The sequence below is a fragment of the Gorilla gorilla genome, chromosome 1, assembly GCF_029281585.2.
Source record: "Gorilla gorilla gorilla isolate KB3781 chromosome 1, NHGRI_mGorGor1-v2.1_pri, whole genome shotgun sequence".
Classification (NCBI taxonomy): Eukaryota; Metazoa; Chordata; class Mammalia; order Primates; family Hominidae; genus Gorilla; species Gorilla gorilla.
Genome location: NC_073224.2, coordinates 161,207,792 through 161,215,205, shown reverse-complemented (window position 1 = coordinate 161,215,205; position 7,414 = coordinate 161,207,792). Strand labels below are relative to the sequence as shown.

The following is a 7,414-nucleotide window of genomic DNA, read 5'->3' as shown; positions in this document are numbered from 1 at the left end:
TTCTGGACAGATGTTTCCCAAAGAAATCCTTGGTTCACCCTTCTTCAACCTGGAATGCATAAAAGAATAAACTATCACTTGAAGGCAATCTGACAACAGACTAAGAGAGAGGAGCACACTCAGAAATTTGAGATTAAGATAGAAGAGGCATGTTTTATTCAAAGTTCAATATCCATTTATTTTGAGGATAAGGGTGTCTGTATTGTGACTCATGCATGCTGTGAAAAAATGCCAAGTGTCTTGATAACTAATGTTAGTAAGGAAAGGTTCACCAAGAGGGGGCATAAGCTCATGAAATGCTAATCCTTGAATTCAAGAGTGAGAATCAATTTCAGATTTTCATGTTTTTGGAACATTTCAGAGGACTTAATATTTTAGTTAAAAATCTATATATTCTGAGAGTAATGATAAACATATTTCTTTGCTACGATTCATCTCTGAGGTTTCTTTCCTTTCTTACTGCTTTGGCTTTCCCATTTTGCTTTTGTCTTCTTGCTGCCTCTCATCTTCCCTCTAAGCATTCAGATTAAAATTCCATTCCTTTACCTTCTTTAAAAAAATGATTATAAATGTGCTCCCTTTATGGAATGTGATGAAAAAGCATAAACTTTAAGCCAGAAAGACAATACTTTCTTTGAAACCCCTCCTTTAACAAATGATTTTTCAGAGTTTTAAAAGCCCATAAAAAGAGTATGTTTTCTCCAGCCATTGAAGGTATGATAAATGATACATCCTGAGAGTGAACGGAAGAGTCATTTTAGAAAGTTTGAAGAACAAATACTCAGGTTTAGTTAGGGATTGTGTACTAACAAGAGGTACAAGGCAGTTAGGTGAATGACAATGTATCAAATTAATCCTATAAAATGACAAGGACAAACACTGGGGACCTCCATTGTGAAATGTCTTGGAGTAAAGGCTTAGCAAGAAGTCAGTCTTGCATAAATGTAAAAGCCAAACTCTTTTAAAAAATACGTTACCAAAGAAGATTTATTTTTATGTGAGAATAGCTCTTTAGAAATTATTTTAGATCTTTTTCTTGAATATCAATATTGATTTAGCTAATAGGACATGTCTTTTATTCATCTTTATACAACAATGACTTCAAAAGAGGAGAAGGGGACTCAGAAGGAGCAATGACAGACTATGAGCACAGAATGATTTCAAAAACTTTTGCATTTGAACACAAAAGTGAGTCAATAAAACCATAGCCTCCTTCAACTTGTAATTCAAACACATAAAATAATTTGACTTCAATAGGCAAGGCAAATTCTCACTTACTTGGAAATTTCTCAGGTACTACAGAAAGTCAAGGAGAGGACTTTAAGGGAAGAAAACATGTTTGACTAATGATTAATAAAACTATTGTTGATCCAAAGTATTGCTGAAAATGGAATCTTTTCAACATCTGAAATATATCTTGATACAAAATGCAATCCTGTTGAATAACTGCAAAAGAAGTGCTGGCTCTGTATTAAGAAATCTGGATTTAATGCATAAATAGGTGGATTTAATATCTTTGTATTAGACAGTTTTGAAAGAAAATTGGTATAGCCAAATTCATATATTGTTTCATTTGCATATCTTGAGTCTGGTAAATGTAGCTACAGAGAAAACATATTTTTTTAAAAAAAGCAACCATGCCACTTGCTCTTTTTAAATTGCTTTGCTGCATTTTTAAGAGTTTTAAAAATGGCTACTTGATGTGCATGAAACAGCAACTGTTGCTCATTCTGTCTTTACCTCTACTCCAGTGAAGATAAGTTTTGAAAAGGAATACATTAGAAATACATCAAAATACATAATGCAATGGAAATGAGCTTTACTATTTTTTTAATCCTCCATTCCAAGCACTTCATCTGCCCTGCAGAAGAAAATGCCTCTCACAAAACCCTCACAGCCACCTATCACTGTGACCACATTCATAGCTCCATCTAGGCAATTGGCACGGATCAGGAAATATGATAGAACTATAAAGAACAGTCTATCCATCATTAGAATAATAGCAGAGTTTTGGTTGAGAATAAACACAGTTGAATTATTTGTAAGGACATGGAATAGATGAGCTGCTTAGAAAGAACACTTCTTCAGATGACTTTTTCCTTCTTCCTCTTTCGTCTATGCCACAATAATTCAAGAAGGTCATTTCAGCTAATAAAAAGAGCAAAGTGAAACACTAAAAATAAAACACTTGGATTTCAAAGATGTACTGAGACTTCTTAAAGAAGTTTGAAAGATCAAAACTCTAAACAGAATATGTTACAAACCACAGAATTTGGGATTAATCAATGACCAAAAGATCTCTGAGAATTTTGAAAAGGAAGCTGAAAAACAATTGTTCCACATCACTAATAAACCCAACCTTATTTTTAAAGAAAGCAAAACAGTGCTATGAGCATTTTGCAGTTCCTTTTCCCTTTATTTTTTGTTCAAATATACAAATATTTAAATATTTTAAAAAATGTAATTATATTTGATATATTTACAATGTGTGTGTATATCTATAATATATGTTAGAAAAATAAATAATAAACATTGGTGAACCAATCAACCAACTCAAGAACTAAAAAATGTTAATATGACTTTCATCTACCCATATACACTTTGCATGCCCATCCTCCTACCTTTCCACCAGAGAAAACTACTGTAGTTATTTATTTACACATACACACACACATGCACATAGACACACAAACACATATATGTAGCTTTTCTGACATATGCGTGTAAGCCAAAGTCAAATATAACCTAATATTATTTCTGTTGAGATTTATAAAAATAGTTTCATATCTTCTGTAGTCTTATAGGACTTTTCTGTTTAACATCTTAAGATGCATCCACAGTTTTTACAAATAGTTGTGTTTCATTCACTTTAACTGCTTTTTCATATTTAATTGAGTAAATATAACACTATTAATTTATTTGTTCCTTTGTCATAGTACATCTTTGTAGCTTCCATATTTTATTATTAATCATACCGTTATGAATATTCTTGCGTGTATCATAAGCACATATATAAGTTTCTCTAGGGTTCCTACATAAAGGTAGAATTATTGGTTTGTAAGGCACATGAATGTTTAACTTTGCGAAATAGTATCAACAGGTTTTCCAAAAAATTTTCAAATTTGCAATCTTGGCAGCAATTTGTATGAATTTCTGATGATTCACATTCTCCTCAGATTATAATATTTCTTAATTTTTTTCCACTCTAGGGGGTATACATAATAATTACAAAATGATTTTATTAACTAATAGTTCCTATCTCATTATAGTCTAAATTACATTTCATTTATTGCACATTTAACAAATATTTTTTGAATGCCTACTATCTCGACCTGCCAGACCTGTATTGACTCTAATGAGAGGATGCTATGTCTGAGAGACTGAAGAAGAGGCCCAAAGCCAGTGAATGAGACATAAGGTTTATCAAGGGAACTTACATATAAGGCAGTCCAGTGGTGACAGCCTAGGCAGGAGAACCGTTTGTAAAAAGATGCAGTTTTGTACCATTTGTAAAAAAGTCGAAAGTTTATACAGTTTAGGTGCGTCTGCATTCTCAGGGGATGCTTAAGTTACGGCTATCAGTATGTCTACCATGCAGAGTCATTCTCAGTATCCTTCATTTAAGTTATTGCTCTCAGGTGTGTCTGCCATACATATGTTCCAGGAACTGCTAATTATGCTGTAGATTTAACAATAATAAAAAAAACCCTGCTCTCATGAAGATTAAGTTCAAATAGGTCAGAGTCTGAAAATAAACTTAATAAATAAGTGAATTATATAGTACATAAGAAGGTAACAAATGTCATTGAGAAAAATAAAGTGAGATAGGACTCCCATAGCAGAGAACCAGTTGAAAGTTTAAATATAATAGTCAGAGTTGACTTTCATAGTAAGCCATTCTTGCATTGCTATAAAGAAATACCTGAGACTGAGTAATTTATAAAGAAAACCAGTTTAATTGGTCCATGGTTCTGCAGGCTGTACAGGAAGCATAGTACTGACATCTGTTTCTGGCAAGCCACCATACCGAATTCTCATTATTTCTATAAATTTGTCTGTAGATAATTTTGCATATTTTATGTGGTCAACCATGTCATCTATGAATAGTAACCATTTTCTTCTTTTAAATATTCTTCAAATACTTATACCTTTAATTTAATTTTTCTTACTATATTGGAAAGGATCCTCAATAAAAGTAGCAATTGTTTGCAATCCTTAATTTATTCCTGATTTTGAAGGGAACACATTTAATGTTTTGCTATTAAGAGGATATTTGTGATATACTTTGATACCTATCTTTTATCAGGCTAAGCAGATGCCTCTCTTCTTAGTTTCCTATTGTTACTGTACACAAGAGATGTTGAATTTTATAACATTTCCACATTTCTTAGATGATCTTATGGATTTTTTCCTTTAATCTATTCATGTAATTTAAATATATTTTCAATGCAAAAAGCATATTTGTATTCCCAAGATAAGCCCAACTTGGGCATGGTATATTTTTGAATATTACTTTGGATTCAGTTTGTAAATCTATTGTTTATAATTTATATCTATTTTTATAAATGAAATAAAGCTATGAGTTTCCTTGCTAAAACTCTCCTTTTCTCATTTATAAATGATTCCAGTATTGTTAGTTCTTGGCTGTCAAATCCAGTATATGGAATTTGTCCATACTAAACTTGTGAACAGTATCTTAATTACTCCTGTGGGTTTTCTAAACACTGACATAGCATTCAGAAGCTTTGTGTTTGGGCCACTAGGGTCTTTTAAGATACCAAATACTTGATTAATCTAATGAAATCAGTACCCAGTCAGTATATGTTAGGTCCACTGTGTTTTTGTAATTCATAAATGACTATTATTAATATTTTATGCTTATAGATGAGCAGCATAAGAATGATTATTCTATTGGGCTGAGATGTAGTAAGTTGAATAATGTAGGAAGGTGAAATTTTGAACATATGAATGTTAAGTCGGCGTCACTATATAAAGTGTCTACTATTTTGTTTGTGTGTTTTTTTCTTGGTAACAATTTTGCATATGCACCTTTCCTAGACCCCTGCCCTAGCCATCTGGGCCTCTGTTGTTATGTCTGCTTGCTTTTAGATTATCTAATGAACATTTCTAAGTTAACAGTCTTACTAATAGTAACTACTTGACTAGTTTACCCTAAGGTCAGAGATTTAAGTTGAAAGGCTCTTTGGATTATTGTCATTTCTAGCTTTCACCAGAGCACAGGATTTGTCAAATAAATAGAATAATTAGGCCCAGAAAACTTTAAAGTAACAACCTAGAAGAAAATTTAAACCACCAGCTTCATAATATTAAGAAGTTGTTTAAATGGATTAATTATGCTCTTCGCAATGTGGACTTAAACATTTGCTTTAGACAAGTGGCACTGGGTTTGAAAACTTCAAAAATGTATTTCTTTGACAAATTGAGGTGCTTCTTATATAGCGTTGCCAGATAAAACACCTGCACCTACTCAGTTATCTCAGGACCAGCTTGAGGCTGAAGAAAAGACAAGATCCCAGAGATCATGGCAGACTTCATTTGTCTCTTCCGGAAGAGAACCTTCCCCGTAAGGATACCGGAAAGGCTGGACATTTCGGTTATTAGAGGATTTTGGAGATGGAGGTGCTTTTCCAGAAATCCATGTGGCTCAGTATCCACTGGATATGGGACGAAAGAAAAAAATATCTAGTGCGCTGGCCGTTCAGGTGGATTCTGAAGGAAAAATCAAATATGATGGAATCACTCGACAAGGACAGTCAAAAGACAAGGTCATTTATAGCAAATACACTGTCCTGGTTCCAAAGGATGTTACGAATGCAAATGATCCAGACTTGCAAAGGCCCGATGAAGAAGCTATAAAAGAGATAACAGAAAAGACAAGAGTAGCCTTATAAAAAGCTGTACCACAGAAGGTCACCGCAGTCACGCCAGTTCAGGCAGCTGACAAACCGGCTCCTGCTCAGTATATCCGATACACACCATCTCAGCAAGGAGTGGCTTTCAACTCTGGAGTTAAACAGAGGGTTAGTCGGATGGTAGAAGTGCGGAAAGATCCAACGGAGCCTCCAAGGTTCAAGATTAATAAGAAAATTCCCCGGGGACCACCTTCTCCTCCTGTGCCTGGCATGTGTTCTCCTAGCCGAAAGATGATTGTAAGGGAACAACAAGAGTAAAAGTTTCCTCCTTGTATTTCTAACTGGAAAAATGCAAAGGGTTATACAATTCCATTAGACAAACGTCTGACTGCCGAAGGAAGAGGACTACAGACAGTACACATAAAAGAAAATGTTGCCACATTGGTGATCCTCTACATTGCTGATCAGAAGGCTTGTGAAGCTGTGGAAATGCGTGCCCGAGTAGAGAGAAAAATGGCTCAGAAAGAAAAGGGAAAATATGAAGAGAAACTTAGAGAAATGGCACAGAAAGCCAGGGAGAGAAGAGCTGGGATCAAAACTCATGTGGAAAAAGAGGATAGGGAGGCACGTGAGAGGAATGAAATCCAGCATGACAGGCGAAAAGAGAGACAGCATGACCAGAATCTTTCCAGGGCAGCTCCTGATAAGAGGTCGAAACTGCAGAGAAATGAAAATGGGGATATCAGTGAAGTCATTGCTCTCGGTGTTCCTAATCCTTGAACTTCCAATGAAGGTCAGTACGACCGAAGGCTCGTCAACCAATCCAAGGGTATGGACAGTGGATTTGCAGGTGGAGAAGATGGAATTTATAATGTTTATGATCAAGCCTAGAGAGGTGGTAAAGATATGGCCCACAGTAGTTATAGGCCCAGTAAAAATCTGGACAAGGACATGTATGACGATGACCTAGAAGCCAGAATAAAGACCAACAGATTTGTTCCCGACAAAGAGTTTTCTGGTTCAGGCTGTAAGCAGAGAGGCCGAGAAGGACCAGTTCAGTTTGAGGAAGATCCTTTTGGTTTGGACAAGTTTTTGGAAGAAGTGAAACAGCACGGTGGCTCTAAAAGACCCTCAGATAGCAGCCGCCCCATGGAATATGAGCATGAAGGCAAGAAGAGGAGGAAGGACTAGACACAATTTTCTTCAAAGTGAATAAATTATTATTATCTATAACCCTAATGATGCAAGTCATATGGGGGAACACTTTGCAAATGGTCAGGATAAAAACCAAATCTGGCTGCCAGATCCCAGCACTACTTTTTTACTGGAGAATGGAGAGGATAGAAAATTCTACTTTGAAGTATTTTTTTTTAAAGAGTGGATTGTGTTTGTGCTTCTCCCACCTTTCAGCATTTATAGAACATGCTGCCCTACATGCAAAATCAAGACCACTTCCTTTTGTGTGACATTAATAGTTTGGGGTTAATATTTTGTGTGAGAAGAGCTGCATATGAGTAAACGAGGGTGTTCACATATTGTAA

General features: G+C 35.0%; 1 pseudogene; it reads left to right on the top strand.

Moving 5' to 3' along the window:
• Positions 1-5,605: 5,605 nt before the first annotated feature.
• On the top strand, positions 5,606-7,064 carry LOC101125981 (SNW domain-containing protein 1-like; annotated as a pseudogene).
• Positions 7,065-7,414: the final 350 nt, after the last annotated feature.